This window comes from Hemitrygon akajei, chromosome 10 (genome assembly GCF_048418815.1).
Source record: "Hemitrygon akajei chromosome 10, sHemAka1.3, whole genome shotgun sequence".
NCBI lineage: Eukaryota > Metazoa > Chordata > Chondrichthyes > Myliobatiformes > Dasyatidae > Hemitrygon > Hemitrygon akajei.
In genome coordinates, this window is record NC_133133.1 from 169680344 (window position 1) to 169696528 (window position 16185).

Sequence of the window (16185 nt, forward strand, 5' to 3'; positions counted from 1 at the left end):
TTGGTAGGGTCACCCATTCCAAACAGGTTAAAGGGCGGAGGCCGGAGGAAGAGTGATTCACCGGTCCTCCTGGTTCAGGGGCTCAGCTCAGGACAACATACATGACTGGTACAACAAAATTGTTACGGAAACACCAAAGAAAAATTGTTCTACATCTACATGATGAAGAAAGCTCAGACAGCCGCCAGAGATGGGGGAATCTTCATTGCTGCCGTAAATGCCAGCAGCGCAACGGGCAGTGGGTTGACCCCAAAGAAAACTTTTATTCCAACTCGATTTGATTAACCCGCAATGGAAGCACATTTTGATTTTTCAATTCCCTTTGAAGCCTTACTCCCGTCCATTCATACAAGTTATTAATAGAGGATAATAATTGAGTCAAATGTTAGTTTTTTTTATTTATTACGATATAGCGCGGAGCAGCCCGTCCAGCCGCGCCGCCCAGTACATCTCGCTTTAACCCTAGCCTAAACATGGGACAATTTACAATGACCAAATAACCTACCAACTGTGGATTGTGAGGGGAAACCCATGCGGTCTCGGGAAGAACGTACAAACTTACAGACAGGCGTACTGTAAGGCGTTGAGTTAACTGTGTATTGCATTACTGTGTTTTTAACCTGTTTATCATCAGCACCACTCTCTATTATCAATACGGATAACGCTTTGGTACCTTGCACTCACTCCACAATGTAATAAGACCCTGTCCATCATTTGCTTCAGTACCACTTTCGTGTACTGTCACCCTTGATCGGCAATAGTTGAGTCATCAGGCTATAAAGCGCAAAAACAGGTACTTTACCATATCAGCTATTTACTCGTTTAAACAAATCCCATTTACTCTCAAGCTTCACTGCCTTGGCAATTCAAGCCCTTGACTAGATATTGAGAGTACCTGCCTCCATCACCCAGTCAGGCAGCACATTCCAGTTTCTCCTCAGACCCCCACAAAATCTGTATCTACGCCCTCAAGTTGCAGCCTCCTCTACATCTGAAACCTGATGTAGATGGGGCCACTTCATCAAGCATCTTTACTCTGTCTGCAACAGGCAGGAATTCCCAGTGGCCACCCCTTTAAATTCTAATTCCCACATGTTGGTCCATGGTCTCCTCTATTGCTAGGCTGAGACTACTTTCAGGTTGAAGGAGCAACAACTTCTGGCTAGACTCCAACCCGACAGCATTAACATTGACTTCTCCAACTTCTGGTAATTTTTCCCTCTTCTCCTTAAATTTCCCATTCTAGCTCCCTTCTCCTGACTGCTGCTCATCACCCACTGCTGTGCCCCTCCTCTTTCCTATTAGATTCGTTTTCCACCTATCATTTCATCACCCCTCCTTCCCTCTCACCTGCTAGCTTGTACTCCTTCCACCTTACTAAGATGAGATGAGATGACATACAGCTGTAGAAGCCAAATCATTGAAGGTTTTTAAGGAGATTGACAGGTATCTGATTAGTCAGGGGTATCAAGGGATATAGGAAAAAAGCCGGAAATTGGAACTAGACAGGAGAATAGTTTAGCTCATGGTGGAGCAGACTCGATGGGCCGAATGGCCTACTTCTGCTCCTTTGTCTTGTGACATTTTATTCTGGCTTCTTACCTCTTCCTTTCCAATCCTGACACAGGGTCTCGGTCCGAAGCATCGACTGTTTATTCTCCTCCATAGATGCTGCCTGCCCTGCCAACTTTCTCTGGCATTTTGATTATTACTCTGAATTACAGTATTTATTAAATCTATTGCATTCTTGATAGCTTAATCAAAAACACACATCTGTAGATGCTACTATCATCCTGGTCCATCTTACATGATCTCTGTACCCACTAGGATCTGTTGCTTCTTCAATATCCACAGTGGGAGATATTTCCTCCTATTTACTTGTCTATTACCATCAACATCCATTGCCACAAACCACCTTGTTCTTGATCTGAGGTTCTCTTGGGAGGTAACTCTTCTTCAATGTCCTACTTTAGATCGTCAGTTGGGAAACCCCCGGTTGTTTAGGGAAGATGACTTCCAACCCCACCTAACTCGTGAGATTGATGCACTCTCCCACCAAACCCGTCTGTGTGGATGCTGTGTAATTTGCTACCCTGTTTCACACTAGTGCCACAAAATAACAGACAGTACACTGCACATGATTAAAAGGAATATTTATGAATCTTAACTTAAGAATAACAAAAAGAAAAGGGCCCTTTCGAGTTAAACAGTCAAGTGCGCACAAGTTGAAACCCATCTTGAACTTCTGTCACTCACGCACTGGCCCCTCGGTCAGTGTGAATGTCCACAGCACCTTCTGAACTTCGCTCGCAACCCATCTCAAACAAACCGGTCTCCCACCGGATTGAATGCTACGACCCATTCTCCCTAGCGTCTTCTCCCTTCATCTCCCCCCCCCGAACGAAAAGAAACGAGATCAATCTTAATGTCCCTCACCAAGAAAACCTCCCGCTAATTGGATGGCACACATTCAACGTCATCCCTGATCTTCGACAATGACCCAAAAAGGCTGAAAGCAAAACAGACCACTCCCACAGAGCTGCCCAGTGAAACACCCACAGCATAACAGTAAAGATGTGAAAATCTTTACAGTTATTACAGCATTACAGTTGTTAAAATCGTCAGGATCTTCATTACTTCCAGAAAGAAAGAAAAATGGGTAGCTATTTGGGAAGGAAGCATTAGATTCATCTTGGAGTATGTTAAAAGGTCGGCACAACATCACGGACAGTAGGACCTGCACCTTATTAAGATCGTATGTTCTTATGATTCCATGTCACCTTCTATAGACTCGGTTACACAAAACTCAGCTACTTGTACTCCACACTAAACATCAAAAGGTCAGGTTAGTGTGACAAAGTCCAACAGTTTAACTAAAGAAACCTCACCCATTATACTAAATCCTAATGTCTTAATCTGTCAATAAGACTCCACAAAGTTCTTATGGTAAATGAAGTGCCCCTCCCCTCCCATATCAATTGACTTAGCACCCATACACCCTTCACTTCTTTTAAGAATTAAATACAAGTTTCATATTGAAATATTTTTCACTTGCCATTGTAGGACAAAAGCAAGTATGTATTTCTTTTATTCTGGCTCTTAAACAGGAAGAAACCAGATAGAGTGACCTTTATTTTTAAATGATCCAAAAAACACCTGTACATGATATGACAAAGTGAAAGTGCAACATTTGTTTATATCCCATAATCTTCTAATAATTTTTACCTAATAAAAACATCAGTAGTGTATATAGGCCCAAAGAGATGCACACATGAAATTTAAATTAAGGAACTAGAGCTTATATATTCTTCCTCTGTACAGAGCACTTAAAGTCACTGTACGTTATATTCCACTTCCCCACCACCACGCAAAAAAAAATCAATTGTCATTTCTTCCAAAAGAAAGTCTCTGCTCCCGAGTACTGAAGTTATTCTCTTTGTCGTCGAGAGTTGATTCGTGTTGTGCAGTAATCTTGCCATTTTGAAACCTGTAGACAATTAAACATTAGGTTGCAACTTGTGTACCCAGATATACATTGTCAAGCAACACATTGCCGCATGATAGTCTAATTAGACAGTTTTAATAGCAAAAAATTAACATTGGCAAAGTGTCTATTCCAACTGCATATTTATGAATAAATTTTTCAGTAGGCTTCTACTGTCTAGACCACCGTCAGAAATGACACATTTCCTACCAAACTGCTGAAGATAGGAATAAGATCTAAAATTCCTCTATGAACCACAAGATTTCTAAGCTGATAGAACTAGAACTTCCCAAGAAATCAACCACATTTAAAACATTCAGTAGATTTTGTTTAATTGGGACAACTCATAAAAAACAATGGAGAAAATAGGGGGGATTTCCTTTGTTCAGTTGGGACCCTGTGCCACCTATTTGGGACAGGAGACTGTTGCCAAATAATTTCTAACTAGCAGCAATCGCATGCACTTGTATGGCTGTTAGACAATACACCGCACTTCAAATGAACAGTTTGTAAATAGCATCAACTGTGTGTATTTGTGTTCAAAACAATGATTTTTGTCACCGATAGTTGGCAAGAGATAAGCAATTAAGACAATTCAGTAATGTTTTGCTCACTACGATTTCAAGATGCCAGAAACGGCCAGGAGTGAAAATGATTTCGCTAATGCAACAAGTTAGGACCTACGATTAATTGAAGTTATAGACAATCTTCTTTGAAGTTAAAATGAAATTAAAGATTTGGAGGATACAATTGTCGATAGCTTGTATGAAGACAGTCCATTATCTGAACTAGGTGTCTGCAAAAGAAAATAGCAGCGAACACTGGACGAATTCCTCCGTCGATAACTATTAGCAACTAATTTAAGTTTTATAGTACCTTAATAGTATTGGTGGTGTTCTAATTTGTTCTTTCTAATTTGTATTTCATTTAAAAACATAATTTATTACTCAGTTAAATAGTTCATTTTTTTATTCCTTTTTAACTATTTCCATGAAACTTCAGTTAATTGGGCTAAAATGTAATGGTCCCAATGTGTCCCAACTAACCAGAGTCCATCATACTGAGAAAGTCCTTAACCAGATTGAAGAATTCTTCAGGTATTGTTTCTGCTCATTTTTGAGCTAATAGCACACAAGACATTGTACATTGTTGCTTGCCAACTAAGTTTGCTTCCCGCACCTTGCTAAAAAATGAGGCAAAACAGTTTTACCAAGATATTTTCTTAAAACAAAGATGATAATTTCTGGCAAAAGCAAGTGGGTCTTTAGGAAATCAAATCCATGAGAATGTATCTTTTTTTAAACTATATGCAAACTTTGTTAATCAAGCAGCCAAAAATGAAGAATTTTATCTTAAACATGTTATTTCTAATTACATACAGCAACAAAAGATGTTGGAGAGAGCAAAATAAAGTACGAATGTCAGACTGGTACACGTAGATGAATGAAATACAGATAAGGGAGGAACAGACGATTGTTTGAACAGATAGCTGCAAATAACAGCAAATGCTTAAGTGAGATGAGGACAATGGGAATTATTTCAAGGCCAAAATCACAAAGAAATGACAGACAAGAAAGTCAAACTCAAAATTCTGGAGAACATAGAAATCTACAGCACACTACAGGCCCTCTGGCCCACAATGTATGCTGATCAGTAACCTACTCTACAAACTGCCTAGAATTACCCTACCACATAGCCCTTTATTTTTCGAAGCTCCACATACTTATCCAAGAGTCTCTTAAAAGACCCTACTGTATAGGCCTCTATTACCTTTGCTGGCAGTGCATTCCATGCACCCACCACTCTGTGTGGAAAAACTTACCTCTGATATCCCCCCCCCACCCCCCCGTACCTATTTCCAAGCACCTTTAAATTATGTCCCCTTGTGTTAGCCATTTCAACCCTGGGGAAAAGCCTCTGGCTACCCACACGAGCAATGCCTCTCATCATCTTATACACCTCTATCAGGTCACCTCTCATCCTCTGCAGAGAAAAGGCTATGTTCACTCAACCTATCTCATAAGGCACACTCTCCGATCCAGGCAATATCCTTGTAAATCTCCTCTGCACTCTCTCTGTAGTATCCACATCCTTCCTGTAATGAGGTGACCAGAACTGAACACAGTAGTCCAAGTGGGGTCTAACCAAGGTCTTATATAGCTGTAACATTAGCTCACGGCTCTTGAACTCAATCCCATGGTTGATGAAGGCCAACACACCAAACTCAGGCATCTATGGAAAAGAATAATCAGTCAACATTTCAGTCTGAGACCCTTCATCAGGACCTGCTGACTGTTTACTCTTTTCTATAGATGCTGCCTGGCCTGAGTTCCTCCAGCATTTTTTGAAAGTTGCTTTGGATTTCCATCGCCTGCAGATTTTCTCATATTTCTGACAAGAAATTCAGTATCATTAGAAACCCAAGCTCTGGTTAGACGGGCAATTCATTCAAATTAGTAAACAATAAGAATATGGATAAGCACCACAGCATCCTGTTCCACAATTCAGATCATTTTGGAAGAGGTCTGAGATCTTCATGCAAAAAGTAAAGATTGATAATGGTGGGTATGGGCCTGAGTAACACCACAGATGTTACACGATCAGAGCCTGGACATATGACTGAACAAAGTACTAAAACAGATGTATAAAACTGAGTAGTGAGAACCCAAGACTAACATGCAAGAGAGAGGATGCGTTTAGGGAACAGTGCAAATTGTAGCTCAGTTTCATCAACCGATACCATTAACAGATAATATAGAAACAGGATACCTCGACAAATAAATATTGCCTGCACGGAGTGTCCCATTTCTGGTAACAGAAGGCTACAAGAGACCCAGCAAATCCTCGAGGTGGAATTTTAGAAATACTTAAAAATGCTAGCAGCATCCATTAAGAACTTTAATATTTCCACAGCTCTGAAAGGTTACAGAACTAGACACCAATGCTATTTCTTTCCAAAACTAACATTAATTCTAGCATTTCTTTGTATCGGTAGTGTTTTGCTTTTCCAGAAAGTCATTTACACTTGCAGCTATTTGTTTAATAAAAAGAAATTCTCCTTTGGAGCAGGCACCATGGTGTGGGTAGAAGAAATTTTAAAACTTCAGGGAGAGCCCAAGCATTAGCAACGAAGCTACATTTTCCCTGTTCTTAAAAAAGTATGAACTTGCAAACAGATTTGAAATTCCTCTTATATCATTTATGGAAGTGCTAATTATGCATTGCTAATTTAATTCCAAGATCCAACACAAAATACAAAGTCATGTATATCAAATACTGAGAGTTGGAAATGTGTCATGTACTGTCTGAAAATCTGTACCAAAGTGACATTGCTGTATTGAAGAAAATTTATTTATTTATTTATTTATTTTTATATATATATATAAAAAAAAAGAAGCACTACCCCCACCAGTTCCTTCAAGTATTATGCTCGAGCTCCATTTTAGGGGGCGTGATGAAAGCAGGTTTATTAGAAAAACATTTTTATTGTATTGAGTTAACATGTGGAAAGGTAACTAAGTGACTGATTTACAATGGTGGTGCATTAAAACTGCAGATAATAAAACTTACTCTGTAGGATTGACATGCTTTGGTTTCATCAATCTCTGTGAGCATGGTGACAACATGCTGTCCGTTGGGCTTCTGAAAAGTTTCCTAGACATGAAAAACAATTTAAGTACACCAAAACAACACCAAGCATGGCGATTCAAGTTATCTTCTTTTCCCAAGTACTTACTTTTCTTGTGCTTGTTTTCTCTTTGTTAGACTTGGAGTTGGTGGCTGCTGGTTTGGGTCACTATGTTTAGTCAAGGCCTTGTTTGTATTCATCTCAAAAATCTGAGGAAAAGGAGAAAAAAAAAGAAAAATCTGTTCAAGGTTGACTGTTAGATACAAGCATCTACAAATACAACTTTGAAGATATCAATAAATATAAAAAACAATGATACTGTTATGATACGGCAACAATGAATATAGAATTGAGACAGGTTTTTTAATAAACAAATAAAACATTTATTAAACACTGCTCAATAAAAATGAAAAGTAAACAAACGACTAACTGAACCGGAAGTTAACTGCTATAAGGCAACTCCAACAGTTCTTAAAGCGATATATGCGAACACAGTTCTTAAAGCAATATACGCGAAAGTCCAAATGATTTACACAGTCAATTAGGAGAGACTTTCCTGAAGTAATGAATTCCTCGACGACGTGACATTACTGCTGATCCCAGCCAAAATATGCCTTGCCCAAAGGATTTATGACGAAGGAAATAAAAACCGCTTAAAGGCACTGACCTTCTCCTTGACGAAACATTGCGTCAACCCTTTCTGCTTTCACAATGCAGGGGCTATCTCAGATGCAGGTTACTACCTTCTGACCGAGGATTCAATAAGGTCGATCCTGTATTACCACTGACAACACCAACTTTACTTGATCCTTCGGGTTTTCCGTACTTCGATAAATTCTTCCCTCTCTAACTGGACTAAAACTGGCAGTGTTGCGAAACTGCCGGCAATAACTTTTGAGACTTAAGGCAGAAAGTAAAACTCCACTTTAAAACAAAACTGCGTCATGAGACGAATACGCAGCCTAATGGAGTCACTGATGAATTAAACCACGAACTGCCCTGCGACACAGCAAGGCTTTCCCTTTTTATACCTGTTGAAACAGGCCATCATGAACTGACCTCTCACTGCCGGGAAAATTACATCACATGACCTCTCACTGGCGGAAAATTACATCACCCCACCATCACAAAACCATTACATCATGCTCACCAGATACTCAATTACATCATGGTCATAAGACAGTCACAAGATACCCACGGGGTATGTAACAATACAAAACAATCTCTCTACACCAGCTAAAGAAAAAGAACCACATTTTAGCTTCTTTAGTTTCCTTCCCCTCACACAGCGCCTCTCCATTATTTTCCCTTGGATCCCACTCACTTCCCATCCCTGGGACACTCCCTCCACAAGGAAGGCCACTTCACTAGTCCAGGAGCCCGGCCTCCGTGTCTGGCACTTGAGCAAGGTCAACTTGTTCGACAACTGCAGACCCCGTGGTGGACGTGGAACACAAAGCTGGTGTTCTCTTCTGTGGTGTCTCCCTTGCCATCATTATGGGCTCTTCGTTCATTCACTACCTGCCAGATCGAGGAATGCGGCAGCAGACAATTAGGGAGGCCAAATGGCACCTTAAACAGAGAGACCAAAGGGCTCACAGTCATCCAGTGTGAAGTACTTCGGCCCACACGAGATTGTCCTCCCTCCTGAGGTTGAGGAGTCAGCCCACCACCTCCTTCATCTCTGTCCTCTCTGAGAGATTGCTGAGCGTTTAACTGTTAATGATGTGTTCAATTTTACAAAAAATAGAACAGTCTGCTATATGGAACCTTGACAAATTTAATATAGACTATAGCTAGCATATCTGTCCCCATTGAATTTGTCATCAGCTGGGAACAACAAAGTTAGTTAAGCACAGCAGTTCCTTAGCAAGTCGACACAATTATCCCCAATTCATCATTGCCTTTCTAAATAAATATTTTAAGAATTAATTCCAGTAAGTTTCCAAAGTGGGTTTCTTGTCTGCCTTAGCCAAACACAAGACAATGGGCCTATGTTAATTGGCCTACATTAAACCAGGGAACAATTACAGTTCCATTGACCCTAGAAGCTTTTAGACTATATGAGCATTACTTGGTCCCAGAAAAAGTATCTGGAAAACATCACATGCAGATGATGTAATCTAGTAGCAAAACAGTCTAAACAGTAGAAAACATTGGGGACTATTCAGAATGACAAGGGGAATGACAGAAAGACCAGAATTCATTCCTCAACCTTCAGTGTCTGCAACAGATGACTCACTCAACTGCAACTCATTGGTATGTTCTTTTAATTGGTGATAATTATACCGGTTTGTAAATCCTATGGAACTCAAATCTTTTATAAAGCAGAAATACTGAGTGTTAAATCTGTTAAGAACTATGTCTAAATTTACACATATCAATAAAAATAATATAAACTGTGTTGAAAATACTTCTGTTAGCTGGAAATATTGACTTTGTAGGGAGGGGCGACCCTCCACTCAAGCAGTGGGTACTTAGAGGCAGCTTTCCCTGCAGTGACTAGACAGGGAAGAAAGCTAGTACCCGGAGAGTAGGTGGATACGGTGCCCATAGATATCTATATCAGGTAAGGCTTAAAATCTTTTGAGTTTAAGGTTTTAATCAACTCTCCCCAGATTCTACTACACTCTTACGCACCAAGGGTAATTTACATTGGCCCTAATTTATCTAACAACCCATGTCTTCAGAATGTAAGCAGAAACCACACCCAGAGGAAGCCCACGCATTCATGAGATCACGTATCGTCACAACACCAGTGGTTAGGATTGAACTTGACTATCGAGGCAGCAGTCTCCACACTGCCCTATCCACGTCCTTGATGGAAAACGGTCAACAACGAACATCCAAAACAGAATTAACAGACAACTGCTGGAAACACAGTGTGTCAAGCAATATCTTTCGAAAGCAAAATAAAATGACAGTTCAGATCTGATAAAGGACCTATGACCTGAAATGTTAAGTCTAACAAAGCAAAGCTGCCTGACCTTGAGTGTTTCCAGTATTCTGTTTTAGTTCCAGTCAACAAAAAAAATCACCAAATTGGCTCTACTCTTTCCAGTCATCCCTTAGTTTTTTTGTGCACTGGATCCATCTTCAGGTTTTAGAGTAAATCAGTTAATTTCAAATTAAATTATCAATAGTATTGTAAATGATTATACAAGCATCTCACTTATACATAAATCATTAACACTTGACACACCACAGAGCAGGGAAAACTATTTTAGTTGCTATGTAAATGAAGGTAGAATGCATAAACTCTGGAATTGGCTGCAGGTGTACGAGAGGATTGTAGGGCTTTTACTTTGCACCTGTTTTAGCAGCGGAAGTCAAAGTAAATGCATAACGTATATGTCACCATATGGTACCTTGAGATTTATTCTCTTGCAAGATTTTTAAATAAAATAGAGTAATGTCTGCACCAAGAACCTTTACAGCGAGAGCAGCAAGTCGCAGAACAACATATCACCTTCCAAACATCAGAACCAAAGTAGAGCCCTTTTTTTGTGAAATTACAATTACCCGCACACCAGCAGTATTTAAGCTGCTTCACATTCACGGTATTCTCACTTACCTAAGCAAACCCTTCACTCCGCTCTCACCGGTACCACCGCCAATTCTGCGGCCGTTTCCTTTGCGCTCCCTTCGTCACAGGCTCCGCCGCGTCCCATTGGCCACTGCAGCTGCCAATTATGCGGCCGTCCCCTTTTGCGCTCCTTTCGTCACAGGCTCCGCCGCGTCCCATTGGCCACTGCCGTGCTCTCTTCAAAAGACAACAAACAGTCCGAACGGCGCGCGGGAAAAAGCTAACTGCCAATGGGGCGTCGACCCCTGCGCCTTCCCCCTCCCCCGCCCGCCTCCCGTTTCCATGGTGACCACCTCTGTCGCTGAGTACGCATGCGTCGCCGGTTCAGATGACTTCTGCCTCTTCATTTCTGCAGCCCTGACACGATGGACGTCGTTAACTCACAGCGTGCATCTGTACAGTAAGGCGTGTGTGGGGAAGGCGGAGGTGGTGGAAGTAAAACTAGAAAACTGGAAACACAGAATCAGAATTAGGCTTAATATCACCGGCACATGTCGTGAAATATGTTAGACCTGACGAAGGGTCTCGGCCCGGAACGTCGACAGTGCTTCTTCCTATAGATGCTGCCTGGCCTGCTGCGTTCCACCAGCGTTTTGTGTGTGTTGCTTGAATTTCCAGCATCTGCAGATTTCCCCGTGTTGTCATGAAATATGTTGTCTTTGCGGCAGCAGTGCAGTGCAATACATAATAATATAATATACAGGTGTGCGCCCGTAACCAATCTTGTGTATTGCGTGTCTCTTGATTGTAGTAGCGTTATCTTTCTGTTTAATTTTCTTTCGAAAATATTACCGTAAAGTGCATCATGGCTTCCAAACGCAGCAAAACCACTCCCAGCGATAGCAGCAGCAAGAGGCAAAGGAAAAATATTGATTTGGAAGTGAAACAAAAGGTTATTAAACAATATGAAAGTGGAAAGCCAGTGAATCCTATTGCTCGGGATTTAGGCATGTTGCAATCGACAATCGCGACGATCCTGAAAAACAAAGAAAAAATTCTCTAAGCTGTTAAAGGATCGGCTTCACTGAAAACTACAAGGCTCACGAAAATGCGAGAGGGGCCTATATTGGGTATGGAGAAATTGCTAATGACATGGATTGAGGACCAAACAAAAGAGAATCTTTCTCAGCACATTGACGATCACTGCTAAGGCACAGAGCTTGTACGAAATGCTTAAAGAAAAAGCAGGACCAGACTACGATACCAAGTTCAGTGCGAGCTCTGGGTGGTTCAAGCACTTCAAGCAACTTTTTTCGCTGCATGATGTGAAAGTTTGTGGTGAGTCTGCGAGTGCCGATGCGAAGACAGCAGAAGAATTTGTTGAAAGCCTAGATAAGCTAATTGTAGAGGGAGGTTATTTGCCCCGGTAAATTTTTAATATGGACAAAATCTACTTATTCTGGAAGTGAATGCCTTGAAAGGACCTTCATCCATAAGGAGATCAAGTCAATGCCAGGCTTTAAGGCTTTTAAGAACAGAGTGACAGTGTTGTTAGGAGGCAATGTTGCTAGCTACAAGTTAAAGTCATTTGTTATCTGGCATAGTGAAAACCCCAGGGTTTTCAAGAACATCAATAAACACACACTACCTGTGTACTATAGGAGCAATAAAAAGTCCTGGATGACACAAATGCTGTTTCAGGATGCCCTTCTAAACTGTTACGGCAGTGAAGTGGAGAAAAACTGCTTAGAAGAAGGCATACCTTTCAATATTTTTCTAATTGTCGATAATACTCCAGGACAAACCCCTTTTGTTGGTGACTTCCACCCCAACATCAAAGTGGTGTTCCTCCCACCAAATACCATCTTTTTAATACAGCCAATGGACCAAGGGGTTATTTCTGCATTTAAGGCCTACTAGCTGAGGAGACTTTTACTCGGGCTATTGCTGCAGCAGATGACATTAGCAAGATACTGAAGCAGTTTTGGAAAGAATACAACATCTACCACTGCATAAAGGACCTTGCTTGGGCCTGGGATGAAGTAACCAAAGAATGCATGAATGGCATATGGAAGAAAATATTGAAGCAGTATGTGCATGACTTTAAGGGATTTGAAAAGGATAAGGCGATTGCAAAGATTAGTAAAGCTGTTGTCAACATGACAAACAACAACCTGAACTTGGACATAGATGATGAGGACATTGAAGAACTCCTAGAAGTGGTTCCTGTGGAACTAACAAATGAAGCGTTTCTGGAGCTAGAGCAAGAGCAAATAGCTGAGGAAGAAGCAAGGGAAAAGGAAGCTGCAGAAGGAGAAGAAGAACAGGTGCAGAAGAGGTTCATTGTTAAGGGGTTAGCCAAATTTTTTGCAGGCCTTAACAGCTTGCTGAAGAGATGGACCAAAACACTGAACGCTTTTCACTGATAGAGAGGAATGCTAATGCAGTGTGTGCTGCATATAGAGAAATTTATGAAGAAAAAAAGCAAACTAGGCAAACAACACTGGACATATTCCTGAAGAAGCCTGAAGAAGTGGAACATATGAGGAAGTTCAGAACAGTGATGTAGATGATCCTGATCCTCTCTGATAAATTGTGTGTGATATAGGCTAAGAAAGTGTTTACATAAAAGTTTAAAAAATGGAAAAAGTTTAAAATGAAATTAAAAATTATATGTATGTACTATAGTGTACAGTATACAGTTCTAGTGTAAGTTCTTGGCTATTTAGTCAATACAGGTGCACTACAGTACTCCATATAGGTTTGCTAAGTGTATAATATGGTGGTCACGCAATGTCCAAATCACATAACGTCCAATTTCACAGAACATATTGTGGACTTTAAGCAACGCATACCTGTATTACAAAAGGCATATATAAAAATTAAGTAAGTAGCGCAAAAAGAGAGGGGAAATACTGAGGGTAGTGTTCACGGGCTCAGTGTCCATTCAGAAATCTGATGGCAGAGGGGAAGAAGCTGTTCCTGAATCACCGAATGTGCCTTTGAGCTTCTGTACCTCCTCCTTGATGGTAGCAATGAGAAGAGGGCGTGTCCTTGGTGATGGGGTCCTTAATGATGGAGGTCCTTTTTGAGGCTTCACCTTTTGAAGGTGTCTCAATACTGGGGAGGCTAGTGCCCATGATGGAGCTGGCCAAGGTTACAACTTTAGTAACATACGCAACTTGATGACTTTCACAATTTTATGCAGCTTTTTCTGCTCCTGTGCAGTGGCCCCTCCATATCAGGTTGAGCAGCATCTGTGCAGAGGTTTTCTGTCAATAACCCTACAGCAGAATTAACAGCATAATTTGACGAAGGGCTGGGTACACCATTGGCTTGATTGTGGGAAGATGGTGTTTGGCTGTTTCTTGGACTGGAAGCTTGAGTCTAGCGGTGTGCCCAGGGGTTGTTGTTGGGCCCATCATATCTTTTCATGGATGGGACAATGTGGAACAACAAGGCACGATCAGTAAGTTTGTAGGTGGCATTAAAATAGATGGTGTCCAAGACAGTGAAGAAGGTTATGAAAAATTAGAGTGGGATTTTGATCAGCTAGGTAAGTTAACTGAGGAATTGTTAATGGAAATTAATTCAGATAAACGGAAGGTTTTGCATTTTGGAAAGTAAAATCAAGGTAGCAGTTTCACAATAAACTTGGGAGTGTAATAGAACAGGGGACTTTGCAGTTTAGTTGCACAGTTCGCTGTCCTCCAGTCTTCTGGTAATCACCCATTCCTAACAATGATGCAAATATCTCAACTATAAACCTAAGAGATTCTGCAAATGCTGGAGACTTGAGCAACACATAAAATGCTAGAGGAATTCAGCAAGCAGGACAGCATCTATTGAGGGGAATACAATATATGGAGTGTCATGGTAGTGTAGTGGTTAGCGCATCACTTTACAGTACCACTGACCCAGGTTCAATTCCCACTGCAGCCTGTACGGACTTTGCACGTTCTTCCCGTGACCATGTGGGTTTCCTCCAGGTGCTCTGGTTTCCTCCCAGTCAGTTTCAGGCTGAGACCCTTTATCAGGTCTGGAAAGGAAGGAGGAAGAAACCAGAATAAGAAGATGGCAGATGATAGCTGGTGAGGGAGAAGGTAGGTGGGGAAGGGGAGGATGAAGTAAGAAGCTGGAAGATGATAGGTTGAAAAAGAAGGAATCTAATAGGATAGAGGGAGAAAGGAAAGAATGGGGGGGGGGTTGATGGTTAGATGATGAGAAGAGGGGAGCCACAATGGGGAATGGAAATAAAGAAGGGGGTGGGGAGGAAGAAGTGTTTATATTTCAGCGGAGACCATATATCGATAAAGAGAAAACAAATTACTGTATAAGTACAAAATATTCTGCAGATGCTTGAAATCTTCAGTAACATACACAAAATGCTGGATGAACTCAACAAGTCAGGCAGCATCTATGGAGGGGAATAAATAGCATTTGGGGGGGGGTGTGTGTGTGTGTGTGTGTGTGTGTGTGTGTGTGTGTGTGTGTGTGTGTGTGTGTGTGTGTGTGTGTGTGTGTGTGTGTGTGTGTGTGTGTGTGTGTGTGTGTGTGTGTGTGTGTGTGTGTGTGTGTCTTGAGGAAATAAATTAATTGAGGTAGCAGAGAAAATGGGGCAGGGGGTGGAACAAAGTAAGTTTTTTCTGATAGGGTAAAATAATCTGTTAAGGGACAGTTAAGCTTCCTTTATGTAATCTGTTGTAAAATGTTGTGTATTGTGAAATGGTCTTAAAATCTGTGCAATATTGTACAGCCTCTTAACTGCAACATGCCCAGAAGGCCAAACAAAACTAATGAAAGGAAAAGGGAGAGGTGGCAGGCAAAAACAGTAATTTCTGAAACAAACAGAAAGAAAGAATTCACTAAAATTGGATAATTTGATATGGAGCCCTGCAGGCTGTAACACACCCAGACAAAATTTGAGCTTGTATTGGGTTTCATTCTAATAATGCAGGAGGCCAGCGATCGGAGTGGGATATGGAAATAAGGTGGTAGGCAATCACAAGTGCAGTTCCTGCTAAGTCAAATGTGAATGTTACTTAAACTACAGGCCATGTTCCACGTGTGGTCCAGCCATTTTAGTTCTTATTTGCTAGGCTGATTAGTTAAGTTTTAGGATCTTGATGATTCAGAGTGTACTTCTGGCATTTGACAGAAACAGAGGACTGCAGCACCAGCGATGAGGACCTCATAGGTATGGTCAGGGGAGGCAGAGGAGCCCTTACAAAATGATGGACTGAGCCATATTCAGGGATACATCTTCAGATCTCAATGACCCTGAACAAAAAAGGATAACTTCACTCAGAGTCCTGCTGAAGGGTTTTGGCCAGAAACGTCAACTGTACTTATTTCCATTGATGCTGCCTGGCCTGCTGAGTTCCTCCAGCATTTTGTGTGTGTAACTTCATTCAACTTCACTTGCCCCACCATTGAACTGTTCCCACATTCTATGGACTCACTTTCAGGGACTCTTCATAACATGTTCTCTATTATTTATTATTGCTATTTCTTTCCTTTTGTATTTGTCCAGTTTGTTGTCCTTTG